This window comes from Herpailurus yagouaroundi, unplaced genomic scaffold (genome assembly GCF_014898765.1).
Source record: "Herpailurus yagouaroundi ecotype Mexico unplaced genomic scaffold, PumYag 181, whole genome shotgun sequence".
NCBI classification, from domain to species: domain Eukaryota; kingdom Metazoa; phylum Chordata; class Mammalia; order Carnivora; family Felidae; genus Herpailurus; species Herpailurus yagouaroundi.
This window is the reverse complement of record NW_024412412.1, coordinates 25,229,184-25,244,722: the sequence shown is the minus strand read 5'-3', so window position 1 is coordinate 25,244,722 and position 15,539 is coordinate 25,229,184. Positions and strand designations below refer to the sequence as shown.

At 45.7% G+C, this 15,539-nt stretch overlaps 1 long non-coding RNA gene across 1 annotated transcript; it reads right to left on the bottom strand.

Annotated features, from left to right (window-relative positions):
• Positions 1-1,954: 1,954 nt before the first annotated feature.
• On the bottom strand, positions 1,955-14,870 carry LOC121039759 (uncharacterized). The gene is made up of 2 exons (XR_005794974.1): positions 13,274-14,870; positions 1,955-2,161 (listed from the first exon to the last, which is right to left on the bottom strand). It is a non-coding gene; the product is annotated as an uncharacterized LOC121039759 (long non-coding RNA).
• Between the last annotated feature and the right edge of the window lie 669 nt (positions 14,871-15,539).

Here is a 15,539-nt window from a genome sequence, read left to right as displayed (position 1 = left end):
CCGACACTACCCCAACATGATAGGGGATGGCCCCCTGTGTACCACAAGCCAGAGCACTAGCCCCACGTTTGGGAACCTTGGCAAAGATTCCTATGCCCAGGCCTCTTCCGTGGGCCTGGTTCCCGCGCGGTATGTGAGACCCATGTGCCCATCCTGGGCGCAGGGAGGGTGGTGAGCTGCGGGTGATCATCAGCATCAAAGGCAACTGAAAGATTCTCATCAAAAGAAATGCAGTTGGATCCCCAAATTTCGACAAAATAAGAAGACTCCGTGTGAAGCTGATTGTTAGGGCGTCCTAATCGAATCCCACACTCCTGTTTTATTACGGGGGGGGGGGGGAGCTGAAGTGACTTGCAAATTCCCACACCTGCAGAGCTCTGGCTCCTGTGGGGTGGGGGGGTGATACACAGCCATCCCAAAGAAACTCACCCGCACCATCTTGGGAGGCCTCAGTCCTCAAAACCGGGTGATATATGGATAACTGGTCTTTTTTCACTACTTTGTTCACCCAAGAAAGGTACTAAAAACGTGGGAACAGAAAGCTCTTGTTTTTCCATCATTTAAAAAATGGTGATTTAGGGTCATCTGGGTGACTCAGCCAGTTAAGTGTTTGACTCTTGATTTGTGTCAGGCTCCACTCTGGGCCTGGAGTCTGCTTAAGATTCTTAATTAATCAATTCAAAAAATAAAGATAGTGATTCAAAATCTCTTCATTTCTCTGTAGTTTGTGTTAAACAACTTCTGAACAATTTCTCTGGGCAAGGGGAATTCTAGATACTGTTAGAGATCTTATGAGAATAAGATACAGTTCCTGGTCCTGTGAAATTAAAAATAAGCAGGACCAATGTGCACAGTTCTCTCTTTCTGGAATATTCTTCCACTCTCCATTTGGTCCGATTTAATCATGGTTCCACCTCAGCTGAAATGTATACTGCTCAAGTGGGCCTTTGGTGCCCCTGCCCTAACCCAGACCAGATAGAAGTTATGGTCTCAAAGCCTTGTGTAGTCTTTCTTTTGAATTCATCATACATACTTAGTTCTTTAGCATTTCCTTTGTCTACCAGAGTACACATATCACAAGGGCCAGGATGTGGTCTGCCCCTCTCAGGGCAGAAGCCTACAGTGCCTAACAGCCTGAGGGGAAGGAATTACCAAGCCCCTTTACAGATGTCGAAACTAGGGCCTAAAGAGGTCTGGCTCCTGTCAGTCACAGAGCTGGGGGGCAAAGGCTCTCAGCTCGGGTTGTCAGTGCAAACCCCCTTGGTATACGCCCTACATGGGAAGGTGCCTTTTGTGAGAGGAGGTAAAGGGCAGAGAAGCCTGGAGAAGCAGGTTGCAGACCCTTTAAGGGCCTGAATGCCCTTAAAAAGGGTTTTAAACTTTAACCTATAATGCTACAGAGCCTTTCAAGGTTTGTGAGCAGGCGCTCCGGAAAGATTACTCTGGAAACCGACGGAGGTGTGGGTGGGGAGGGGGGCCTGGGATCTGTGGCAGGGAGCGGAGACACAGCGAGGAGCTGGGACAGCAGGTTTAGAAATGAGAAGAAGATATGCAGACCTAAGGTAGAACGAACTAGAATCTGATTAGAGAGCTGCTTGAAGGTAAGGAAAAAATGGCTCCTATGTTTCCTCCTGGTTAAACAGACCCCGCCGGGCCGGCGGAGGACGGCGCTTCGGAGGCCTCCACAGTCAGAGTGGCTCTCGGGCGCCCTCTTCTGGAGAAGGGAGCCGGCTGCCGAACTGTGCCGTCAGCAGAACCCGCTGAGGCCGCCCAGTGGACACTAGCGGGTCTTTCAAACAAACACCTGCTAACTAACACGCTGTGAACCGGAGAGTGGACCCCAACACATCTGCCTATGCGGAAACAAAAGGCTGTCAAAGCAAACTGTTACATCTTCCAACACATACTATCCCAGACTTAGAAGCAGTTTAGGGACAACAGAAGAGAATTGTACTTGCCTGAAAGTAGATAATATTTATTTGTGGAGGAAAAGAGAAGGCAGAATTCTTCGGGGAATGCTAAATATGTTTAGAAGAATTAAAGGACTGAACTCATGGTGGATCTTCAGCTGCTGGAATACTTCAGACTACCAACTGTTGAGATGTGCAGGGTTCAGACAACTCAAAACTGTTACATGTGGAATTTGGCAAAGATGACCAACCTCAGGAGAAGAAAACAGGACTGAATGGGTGGATCTCACTCAGTTGGAGGGCTCCAGGGCTTTTCTCGCAGCCTATGCCCCACCCAGCGCCCCCCCCCCCAACCTCCACATCCACCCATGGCATATGCCTGGCCTGGGCCATTAAATGTGGCTGTCCACATGGGAAGAGCCAGATGGTGGTCAAGTAGTCTCGGAATGGTGGACAGCATGGTGGCTTTGTTCTGAGAGCCATAGAAGAAAATTGGGGGCACCTGGGTGGCTCAGTCAGTTAAGCGTCTGGCTCTTGATTTTGGCTCGTCATGACCTCAAGGTTTGTGAGCTTGAGCCCCACATCAGGCTCCACACTGACAGTTCGGAGCCTGTTTGGGATTCTCTCTCTCCCTCTCTCTCTGCCCCTCCCCCACTCGTTTTCTCCCTCCCTCTCTCTCTCTCTCTCAAAATAAATAAAATTAAAAAATAAAATTGATAATGGCCCTCCAGGACCTACAGCACTGGCCCCATTACCTTCTCATCTTCTCCGTTACTTAGCTTCCCTTGTTCCCTCAGCTCTAGATTTACTCCTTCTGTCCTGTTCGTCCAACATTTCAGGATTCAGGTACCTCAGATACTGTGCACTTACTGTTCCTTCTGCTGCAAGTGCTCTTCCCTGAAGTATGAACAATGTTCCCTCACTTTCTCCCAGCCTTGGCTCAGATGTCATGTTATCAAAGTGGTCTCCTTTGATGAACCTATCGGAAATTGCACACCACATTCCTCCCCCACAAACCCCCCCCCCCCACATACTCTGTTCCCCTTGCATGTTTCATTTTTCTCCATGGCCCTTATCATCTTTAAATATGACATTTTACTTGTATAAGTTATCGGCTCCCCTTATCCCCAAGATGTAGAGCTCCAAGAGAACAGGCATTTTGTCTGTCATTTTTCTCCACTGCTCCGTCCCTCACACCAAGAACAGTGCTGGGCATAAGGCAAACACTCAATAAATACGTGATGAGTTACTGTTGGTTCTTGGATTCGCAGTATCCAGTGTCTCCCGCACAGGGACAATGTGGTCAGCCTTGAGTTGACTGGGTGGGGGGGGGGGGCGAGGCCCAGGGGGATCTCTGCAGCCTTTAATGACCTATGCCTTTCCTCCCAGACTGGGGAGTCTAGCGTGGGGATGAGAAAAAAAAAAACTTGGTCTTTTACCTAGACAGGAGTTTTTGGAGTTGAAAAACCAAGACCTGACCACCTTGGATTTTAGGTTTTGAAGGGACCTCTTTCTCCAAAGGTGAGTGTGGTTCCCCATGGCTTTCTGCCTGGAGAGAAAGTCCTCAGGGACCAAGTGAACCCCTATAGACAGCATGGTGAGCCTGGACCAGGAAGAGATAATGGAAGCAAATGGCTTCCTTTCTTTGGTGTTACTCCCCTCTCCTGGGAGCTCTCTTGCTGCTGTTAAGACTGACTGGCCTGGGTGGCTCAGTCAGTCAAGCATCTGACTTCGGCTCAGGTCACGATCTCACGGTTCGTGCGTTCGAGGCCTGTGTCGGGCTCAGTGCTGACAGCTCGGAGCCTGGAGCCTGCTTCGGATTCTCTCTCTCTCTCTCTCTCTCTCTCTCTCTCTCTCTCTCCCCCTCCCCCACTCACACTCCATCTCTCTCTCTCTCTCTCTCTATATTTCTCAAAAATAAACATTAAAAAAAAAAAAGGCTAACTGACTTGATCAAGTTGCTTGACCCCTCCTGAGCATTCATTTTCTCATCTGTACAGTTTCTTCAGCTGTAAAATCAGGTTAACGAAAACAGTCCTGGCAAATCAAATAAGACATAAACAGAGTCTGAGTTTCAAAGTGTCAGGAAAGGAAACAGCTATCAAAGAAGGCCGCTTACGCAGGGCAAAATGTAATACGTTGACCAAATGTGTGACACAGAAATTGTTTTGAGGGACAGATAGGACCACAAGACTAACTGTCAAGTAATGAAATTACATTTGCCCTTTCTCTTTCTAACTGTAAAATGAAACACATAGTCCTCTATTGGTTAGGAAAAAAACTTAAGGTTGAAAGAAACAGGAAGCAGGCACTTATACCACCAACAGGTCAAGTTCCAAACTTCTAATTTGTACAAAGGCATTTTTCTGCTAACACATCCAACGAGGAACTAACTGCCAGATAGTCAGGGCCAGGTCAGGGCCAGGCTTAGGTAAACCTGGAAACTGTCTCCATCGGTTTTCATCATGCTCCCCTCACCCCCGCCCCCACGCCGTGCTCACCATAGTTCCTCTGCGTCCTGTGTGTTCCTACAAGCCTGGAGACTGGGACTGGGCTGTAGACCAACTTCCTGGGAGACATGTCAAGCCCACAGTGGCAAATTTCCAGAACTGGCCCCTCACCTTACCAAACCAGGCAATCTCGCTTCCCCAGGCACAGCCTCTCAGTCCACGTGGACTCAACAGTCCTTGGGGATCCCCAAAGTCCCCCTGTGGTTGAACTCAGGTCTCCTGGGCTGTTTCACCGGCGGCAGCTCCACACAGCTATCAGCCACTTTAGATGCAAACCGGCTTTAAGGACCTTCCCGGGGGCACCTGGGTGGCTCAGTTGGTTAAGCCTCTGACTCAGGCTCAGGTCATGATCTCAAAGTTCGTGGGTTCGAGCCCTGTGTCGGGCTCTGCGCTGACAGCTCCGAGCCTGGAGCCTGATTCAGATTCTGTGTCTCCCCCTCTCTCTGCTCCTCCCCTGCTCATGCTCTGTCTCTCTCTCTCTCTCTTTAAAAAAAAAAAAGACCTTCCCAGGGTGCTCCTTTGCTTACACAAGTGTTTCCCAGCCTGGTTGCAGGTGAGAAACATCTGTGCAGCTTTTTGAACACACTAGTGAACAATGAACACGCCAGTGAACAAGACCCACCCAGAACCACTAACACGGGCCCGGCTACTGTGCAGGGGGGTTGAGGCCTGGCTTATAAAGCCCCCGACTCCTTTCCCAGCATACAAAGCCCCCTGTGGGGTGCTCTCTCCCACCTCAGCCCTCACCACACTCTCCCCACACCCACGCCAATGCCCCAGCGCTGGTGTTCCCTAAAGGCACCTCAGCATTTCATGCCCTCAGGGTTCTGTACGTCCTTCTGTGGGTCTAGGACCTAACTCCTCAAAGTGTGTCCACAGATGGACAGCGTCAGCCTCACCTGGGAACCCAGAGCCACAGAAGCAGAATGCACGTTTCAGCAAGATCCCAGCTGACTTGTACAAACGTTCAAGTTTGCGAAACACTCTAGATTCTTTCCAGGGCTTGCACCCCTGGGGAATCCACACTCACGCTTGGATCCCTAGATCCTTAGCTCAGGGAGCGCCTCTTCCACCAAGACTTTCCCAACCTCGCCCTCTTTGCGCCCAGCCCTCTCCCGGAAGGAAGGAGTCCCTCCCTCCCTCACGCTACCACTTTCCTCGCACCCAAGAGCTGAAACTAATAATTCCTTGTGCCTGCATTACACAGTATTAGGATCAAACAAAAACCACCTCGCTGCTTGCTTCATGAAATACAAGTTCCCAGAAGAAAAGCCTGTGAACCAACTGAACAGTTTACTTACAAAACTCACGGCTTGTGCAGGAAGAGTGGCCTCAAACCCCTTACTTCTCCGTGCCCACCCATCCAGAGAAAGCTATGAAGGCAGGACTCTGTCCAATCCCAATCGATTCCACCTTGCAAGACGCACCTTAAAATCACCCAGCCCATGCCCTGGAGCCATAGGAACACCTTTCTCTAATTTCCTTTTTTGAGACATGACTAAGGCAATCAGGGTGACGTCTCCTCGCAGGAGATCTAACAAACTTGGCTTTGCTGAATCAGCAAGTTTTTCTGGTGGCCTTTTAGACAGTCGACAGGCAATACACTCATCACAGAAGATTGCAATTATTTATTTGGGCAGCAGATATCACCCTTGCCACTACCTTGCCTGCCTCCTTCCTGGGCGCGCGCGTGCACACACACACACACACACACACACACACACACACACACACACACCATAGACTCGCACACAAAGCATCAAGGAATAGAACTAATGGGCCGAATATCTGAGTCAGAGGCAAGAAGGTGGGAAAAAGAGAGAAGGGAAGGAAGGGCCAGGGGTTGGAAGAGAGAATAGGGCAGAGAGGAGAGGTCTTCCACCATCAGGAAAAGCAACAGTCCCCTGCCCAGGCTTCCTGGGCTCCTACTCGGCCCTCCCCCATGCCCTTCTCCCTGGAGAAGCTGAGCACAATGGAATTGAATACGTTACAGGAGCCACTTTCAAATCCAGACAGCCAGGGTGAATTTCAAGGATGCAATATTTAACGTGAACCTAAAGTTAAAGACTATTTTGTATCTTCTGTATATTCTTAGAGATTGATTACTTGTACTTGACCTCAACTGCGTATGTATGTAATGAAATATAGTATATATGCATACCAGCTGGGCTACCTTTGTGTAATATTGCTTCCATCTCTCCAATGTTTATCGGGTCTTTCTGTCTCTAATTCTGTGAGAGCTACCAAAGACATAGAAAATCTGTAAAAATTAGATAATAGGGACAGAAGGAATTTTTGAGCATATATTGGAAGGACAGGAGCAAGAATAATTGCAGAGCATTTCAAGTTTCTATGACCCGAGAATGAACAAAATTTGGTTAGATTTATCCAAAACTTTCTAATCTAAATATGAAAATATTATCAGGTAATTTTTTTTATCAGTGCTATATTGATTATCTATTGTGAACAAATTACCTGCAAACATGGTAACTTAAGGCAACATTTATTTTCTTACTCAGTTTCTGAGCATTAGTTTCTGAGAGTGACTTAGCTGAGTGGTTCTGGGTCTCTCAAGAGGTTGCAGTCAGGATGCTGGCTGGGGATGCTGTCATCTGAAGGTCTGACTGGGGCTGGAGGGGCCACTTCCCATAAGGTTCACGCAAATCGTTGTTGGCAGGTCTCGGTGTCATGTGGGCCTCTCTATAAAACTGCTCACGACTTTCTCCAGAGTAGGCCATCCAAGAGGAAGAGCACAGTGACTTTTAAGATCTGGCCTTTATGGGGCACCTGGGTGGCTCAGTCGGTTGAGCGTCCGACTTCAGCTCAGGTCACGACCTCGCGGTCCGTGAGTTCGAGCCCCGCATGGGGCTCTGTGCTGACAGCTCAGAGCCTGGAGCCTGCTTCGGATTCTGTGTTTCCCTCTCTCTCTGCCCCTCCCCCGCTCAAGCTCTGTCTCTCTCTCTGTCAAAAATAAACATTAAAAAAAATTAAAAAAAAAAAGATCTGGCCTTTAAAGTCACACACTGTCATTTCTGCCTTAGTCTATTTATTAGAAGTGAGTCACTAAGTCCAGCCCACACTCAAATACAAGGGAATGAGGCTCCACCTTTTTGAAGGTTGAACCATCATGTTCCTCCCATATGCAAAACACTCTCATCTCTCCCAACACCTGAAAATATCCATTAGTTATTCATCACTATGTAGAAACTTATTCCAAAACTTATTGGTTTAAAGCAATGAAAATTTATCATCTCAGTTTTGGTGGGTCAGCAATTCAGAAATCGTTTTGCTGGGTGGTTCTGAGTCAGTTTCTTTCATGAGGTTTCAGTCAAAGTATCAGCTGGGTCTGAGTCATCTGGAGGCTCGAGGAGGCTGGAGGAACTGCTCCTAAGATCACTGAGTGACGTAGTTGTTGGCTGGAGGCCTCAGCTTCTCACCATGTAGACCTCTCCATAGACTGTTTAAATGTCCTATTGTCACAGAACTTAGCTTCTCCCACAGTAAGTGATCCAAGAGTCAGCAAGATGGAAGCCATGATGTTTTTTATGACCCAGTCTCAGAAGTGACAGCCCATCACCTCTGCTGTGTTCATTTGGTCTCACAGGACAACTCTAATATGACATGGGAGGGGACTACACAAGAGCATGAATCCAGGAGGCAGGTCTCACTGGGGGCCATCTTGGAGACAGGCCAACCCACCTGCTAATGAATTAATGTCAGAGGCTGGACTTAGGCTCACTGTCAGAAGCTGAAGACTCTGGTCTGTTTTTGCCACTCTTCATATGATCTTTATACAGTAGCAAAATTTCTGGGTACCATGAAAATAAGGATCTTAGGTAATAACCATGTCAACCAGATGAATGATGATGATATACTGACAAAATGACCAAGAGAGTTTGTGTGTGAAACCAGCCTATAGAAGTTCAGACATTGCAGGCATATGTCTATCTGAGAGGGCACTCTGAAGTTTTGTGAGCCTGGCAACAGTAAATTCTACTTCCAGCAATGTGGGCTTGGAAAAATCACTGGATTTCTTTATACCTCAGTTTCCTCAACCTCATAAAAAGCACAATAATAAGGGCACCTGGGTGGCTGAGTCAGTGAAGCATCCTCCTCTTGATTTTGGCTCAGGTCATGATCTCACAGTTCATGAGTTTGAGCCCCATGTCGGGCTCTGCGCTGACAGTGTGGGGCCTGCTTGGGAGTCTCTCTCCCTCTCTCTCTGCCCCTACGCACCCCAAATAAAGAAATAAACTTTAAAAACTTTAAAAACCCACAATAATAGCTTCTTTGATGAGGTTTTTTGTTTTTGTTTAGAGAGAGAGAGAATGCATGCGTGAACAGGTGAGAGGGGCGGGGGGGGGGGAGAGAGAGAGAGAGAGAGAGAGAGAGAGAAAGAGAATCTTAAGTAGGCTCCACACTCAGCACAGAGCCCAACCTGGGCCTGACTCCCATGCCCCTGGGATCATGATCTGAGCCAAAATCAAGAGTCAGACGCTCAACCGACTGAGCCACTTAAGTGCCCCATTCGTTGATAAGTTTTTATGGGAATTCAACCTTGTATTTGTAAGGTAAACAGCAAGTATTAATTAATTCATAAATAGTAACTACTGTAAAGATTATTTCACATTTCATGATATTCTATGGTAACCATCTCAGCTGATAGATGTCTTTCAGTTTTTGAAGAGATGCTTACAAATGTATGAAAAGGGTCATTCTCTCATTTAATAATGCATATAACCATATTTCTGAAAACTAACACAAAAGGGAAAGGTCCTCCATTACCCTGCAGCTCTAACTTAATCACCATCTTTCCTTCGAGACTTCTTTTCTATGCACTTTTCCCACACTGAAGTCAGAGTGTACATAAAAGTCTGCTTTTTGTTTCTTCCACTTGTTATCTTGATACGGAAACATCTTACAAAGTCTGACACAGAAGCTTGTTCATGTGTCACGCTCAGAGCAGTGAGCAGTGGGCAGGAGGGGAGAGCTGGTGGAAAGAGGGAAGTCGTGGACCTGTAAATGCTCAACAATGCTGTGTCATGATCAGCTGAAGTTCCCAGAAGCAAAGGTCCTGCAGGGTGTCAGAGACCAATGCAAGGAGACAGCAAGGAGGTGCTAAGAGATTCTGGAAGTTGTGGTCTGGGGACAAAAGGTGCTTAGTCAATCTTCAGTTCAATTCCTCTTCTATAAATCATACATGTTGCATACACCTTCTGTTATAGGGCTGCTAGAAAGGTTAGTCAAATTAGCATATGTAAAGTGCCCAGCACACAGAAAAGATATTATTAAAATGGTAAGATTTCATGAGTCAGGATATAGGATTTCCAAAAAAGTGTTCAGCACCCTAGTTATTCCTAACAGACTTCTTTTTTTTCTAATTTTTTAAAGTTTATTTATTTTGGGAGAGAGAGTGTGTGTGTGCACTAGTGGGGGAGGGACAGAGATAGAGGGAGAGAGAATTCCCAAGCAAGCTTCACCCTGCCAGTGCAGAGCCCGACACGGGGCTCAAACTCACAAACCGTGAGATCATGACCTGAGCTGAAATCAAGAGTCAGATACTTAACCAACTGAGCTACCCAGGCGCCCCCAGACTACTACTACTACTACTACTTCTTTTTCTTCTTCTTCTTCTTCTTCTTCTTCTTCTTCTCCTTCTCCTTCTCCTTCTCCTTCTCCTTCTCCTTCTCCTTCTCCTTCTCCTTCTTCTTCCAATCTGCACACCCAATGTGGGGCTCAAACCCACAACCCTGAGATAAAGAGTTGCATGCTCCAACTGACCGAGACAGCCAGGCACTCCCTTAACAGACTTTTATTTTTAATTAATTAATTAATATTTTTTTGAGAGAGAGAGAGCATGTGAACAGGGGAAAGAGGTAGAGGGAGAGAGAAGAAATCTTAAGCGGGCTCCGTGCCAAGTGCAGAACCCGATGTGGGGCTGGATCCCATGACCCTGGGATCATGACCTGAGCTGAAATCAAGAGTTTGATGCTCAACCAAATGAGCCACCCAGGGGCCCCTAACAGACTTCTTAAACATACAATTTATGTCCTAATATTTCATGACTATTTCTACAATATAGGAAAGTCCATCGGGATAGCAGACCAGGGTGGAGTTGATCATTAATCAAAACCATTGAAAGGAAACACCTAAGGGCAGGATGCTGGGAGGAGCTTGCAAGGTGGGCAGCGCAACCCCACCTCCAGGGGGCAGCAGCTGCTGGGCTTCCGGTTGCTCTGTGGGACTGCAGCTCAGGGTTGCAAAATGATGCTACTACCACGTAGCACACACAGAAATTTACACACACAGAAATTAACAGCAGTTAGGCAACAGGGTTCCTGGTATAGAGACAAGAATTATTATCTGCCTTAAATCCCTAGCCATTGGAGGTTATTTGATTGTACATATTAAAATACATTTAACGTATAAATTACATAAAAAGTACACACGGACATACAAAAACGTTTCAAGAAGTCCTCCTCGAGAGCCTAAAACCCATTTAACTTTATTTAGGCCAGTGGTTGCCGTCGTATTTGACCCGGAAGCTCTGTTTTCCACATCAAGTGTATTAGCACCCTACGCAATACACGGTGGGAAAGGCTCTTGAGCTTTCAAAGGGAATACTCAAGTGCATCAATGAAAGCAACAGAATGCTATTATTGCATCATGTCTGCCCCCGCCCCCGCCCCGGTGGCCTCCCTGCATCGGTCCTGATGGGCCTCTGCCACCTGCTATCCTTAGAGGACCGGATTCTCCACTTCTCCTCACTGCTTGCCCCACAGGGAAGAGGTCTGGGCACCATATTAGAGCTTAACAAATGTGAGTTTCTCCTGAATCCTTGGAATATACATCTTAATTACTTCTCTAACAATCGTCTTATGACAGCAGCTTCATGAATATGTGAAAGACAGAGAAATAGCTCCTCTTACATGGCCTGAGTACATTTGGGATTGTCGGAACACAGCAAATTGCACTGTGCTCTATGCCACGAGTACTGGTGTGAGGAATTACAATGAGAGTACCATATTTTTCACTTCTCTTTCATCTTCTTTACTAGTCTGTGAACATGGAGAGCAGGGTGTGGTAGCCTTAGATGCCTTATCTGTAAAGCAAGCAGAATCATATTTACCTTGCAGAATTTTGCCAGCCAGAATTTTGGAATGATCAAATAAAAAAGTGAATGTGTGTCAAGTGCTGAAAACAATGCCAGAGATGTAGCAGTACTCACTAAATGCCAGCTATTGGTATTATTTCCACACTTCCTGTTAACATCACACTCTTGGAAGATGGAAAAAGTCATGGATCTTAAGCATGTGCAGTCACTAGAGTAAGTCACGGAACCGTAGTATTTGTAGCTGGTTGACATTTTTTAAAGGATTGTAAAGGTTCTTAGAAATTCTCTTTTACGGATGACAAAAAGAGAAACGGAGGCTGAGAAAAAATGAAGCAATTTGCCCATGTTTTTCACAGGAGCATAAATTACCAACACTCAGTATTTGGAACCCACACGAAGAGCACAAAAACCTCACTAAGAAGTTAAAAACCGAACAGGACTCCTATCTGAAGTGAACACACCCACAAATCTCCGCTTTGCACGGTTCCAGGGATTCTTGTAACTTAATGTACATTTGCATGGTTAATAGCAAATCTGAACTTTCGGCGTCCTAAGTGATCTGCTGCAAGCGCTCCCAGTATTTTGTTTCAATCCCTGCTTGCGTGCCTTTCACTCAACAGGTTTTTTCTTCAAGCATTGCAGGAACCGGGCAGCAAAGCCTTAGCCCATCGCACCACTAGATGGCGCTACACCCACTCCGGGGAAGCCATGGCGTGCGCGGGAGGCGGAAGCTGGTGGAAGAGAGGAGTTTAACGTCCTGGTTCCATTTTAAATGTCCATACCCAGACATGAAAGCAGATGAATTAAATTTGCCATTATCCCGCATACTTAAATCTAATTGGATTTGATAAAAATAGAGCAGAGCTGGAGAAGCGGCTGCCAGCCCAGCATCTCTGGCCTGTATTTCAGATCCTGACAGAATGCAATCTCCAAGCTCTAGACATCCCCAGTAACAGAAACAGGAAGCAAACACATTCTGGATCTTCTAAGAAAAGGCCAACCATCGTCATAGTATTTCAGAGACCATGGGAGCTGAATAATGAGAGCTGGTGATGGAGGGCCATTTCTAGAAGAACTTAAATTTAAGAGGCTATAATGCAGGGACAAGACGGGGAAATGAAAGATGACGACACGTGGAACGTCTATAAGAAAGAAGAAAAACAAATGCTTTCATACCAACAAAGTGTGGAGAGTCAGGCAGTGTGGCTTGGAGTGGAGCTCAGAGTTAACAAAATTTCAAGGCTGGAAGGAGCCTTGTAAGGAAGCAGGACTGGGCCTGAGAAAGAACTTGCTGGAAACCACACAGATCATGAATGGCAGACAGGCACCAGACCTGCGTTTGTGCGACCCAGTACTCTTTCCACTAAAATGCGTGGCCCTCTTAACGGCTCACTGAAAACCTTTCACAAAATCCAAGGAAATCCACGCAGAAGCGCCCTCCCGCCACCTCCCTGCATGCACATGTGCACACATCCACCGTCCTCACAATACAGGAAATTGAAGGAAGCCATCTGAAACTTCAGCGGCGGCCGCGGCCAACACAGATAACATATCAAACGAAAAGCTGGAAATCAGCACTGTTCACATTCACACAGGAAGCCCCAACTCAAGCTGTTTGACCCTATTTAGTAATCAGTTCCAGGCTCACAAAAGAATGCCAGACCAAAAACCGAAGGCAAAAAAAAAAAAAAAAAAAAAAAAAAAAAATCCCCCAAAACAACAAAAAACATACTCCCAACCTTTTTCCTTGGGAAGAAGAACGACTCCAAGAAGTTTCAAGAGAGGCCCATCTGGTTTACAGCGTTTTGCAGGAAATCTGGTGACTATTCTGTGATGCCATTGTCTTTGCCAACCCCGGGGAGGTGGCACACCAAGGCGGTCACTGGGATAATTCAGATGCACCAAAGCCATGTTTTACCTCAGTTGCGCTGATATTTTAGCTGAAGGTATTTTGGACCTAAACATCTCCGGTGATTGTCGGATGTATTGGTGTGATGGGAAGTGCTGGCAGGTCTGTGGCTCCGCCCCCCACTTATAGTAGCTGTTCCCTAACCAACCCTTCTGAACCTCCTTCTGTCAACACGGGACCGAATCACTGTTACCTCACGGGACAGTTCTGAGGAGGGCATGAGAGAAGATGTCCTATGGCACAGAGGAGCCTCCCTAAATATCAGCCTCTTTCCTTCAGTTTAATTTTCGAATTCCCTTCGTCACTTGCACTGTGAACCTGGCCTTCAGCAAAGAGAAGAAAAACGTCTCATTTTCTTTGGAGCCACTGCTGAATTCTCTCAAGTTTTATCCAGGCTCTCTGAACATTTTGGTCTCAAAACCCACTGACCCCCTTACAAATTGAGGATTCTGAATTTTTCTTAAAAAAAATAAAAGGTGGGCTATCAGTATTTACCATATTATAAAGTAACACCGAGAAATTTTAAAAATATTTAAGAGTGACAATAATAATGTATTACATATTAATGTAAATTACGACAAATAACTATTTTCCAAAACCGAAAATATTTAATGAGAGTGATGTCATTTACATTTTACAAATCTCCTTAATGTCTGTCTTGATAAAAACAGCTGGATTCTCCTATCTACTCTGCTCCTACATTGTCTCTTGTAATGTCTTGTTTTGGTAGAAGCCTATGAAGAAAAATCAGCCTCTGTAGGAGGGAGGAGTATTTTAATAGTTTTTAAAGATAGGTGCGCACATTCTTTGGTAGTACACCCAAACTCACTAAGGGCTAATTTCTTTAAGTTAATTTTAATGTGGAATCTGGAACGTTTTCAATGAACTTTTTAAATGCTCTTACATGAAGTCCATTCATCTATTTTGCACTTTCAGTGGTTCTTTTACGCACGCATGCTTTTGTAACATTTGGAAAATACTGACTCACTGAGTTACGTAGATCTTCCAAATTTCAACACAGTTTATTACACATGCAAAAAAATCACATTATTAATATACTGCCACCAATCTCATCAGAATAATTTCTATAAGGAAGCTGTCAAGCTCACTGTGATGGACATGGGCTTTCTATAATCCTAATTCTTTCTTGAAAGCTAAAATTTTATCATTGGCAACTGACATTGTCAGTTGTTTTACTAGAGGGGACAAGCTCACTTTGTTCATTTTGAGAAAATACCTGTCAGATATCCAACTCTAAATAACTATAGTTTGTCTTCCATTCTTTAGAGTGTCAAAGAATAATGATGTTCCATGGGGAATGAAAGGCTAGTTTGGCTCACTATTCAATTGCCAAGCATTTTTCCTCAAGAAAACCAACACCCTTCATTATTCAGCAGAAATGCCTTATGTGTGTTTTCCATTTTATCACAGAGAATATTAAATGCACATGTACTCAGAGGTCAAGATTTAACAAAATTAATAATTTTTACTGATTTATCAAGGACATTCCTTAAAAAATTTTTTTAATGTCTATTTATTTTTGACAGAGAGAGAGAGAGAGAGAGAGAGAGAGAGAGAGAGACAGAGCATGAGTGGGGGAGGGGCAGAGAGGGAGACACAGAATCTGAAACAGGCTCCAGGCTCCGAGCTGTCAGCACAGAGCCCGACGCGGGGCTGGAACTCATAGACCGTGAGATCATGACCTGAACCGAAGTCGGACACTCAACCGACTGAGCCACCCAGGCACCCCAAGGACATTCTTTTTTTAAAAAAAGATTTTATTTTCAAGTAATCTCTACACCCAATAGGGGGCTAGACCTACAACCATGAGATGAAGAGTCACATGCTCCACCAAATGAGCCAGGAGGAGTGCCTTAAGGACATTCTTTTTTTTTTCTTTTTTCATTTAAATTTTAGTTAACCTACAATGCAATATTGGTTTCAGGAGTAGAATTCAGTGATTCATTTCTTTATAACACCCACTGCTCATCCCAACAAGTGCCCTCCTTAATGCCCATCGCCCATCTAGCCCATCCCCCCCCACCTCCCTCCAGCAATACTCAGTTTGTTCTCTATCATTAAGAGTCTCCTGTGGT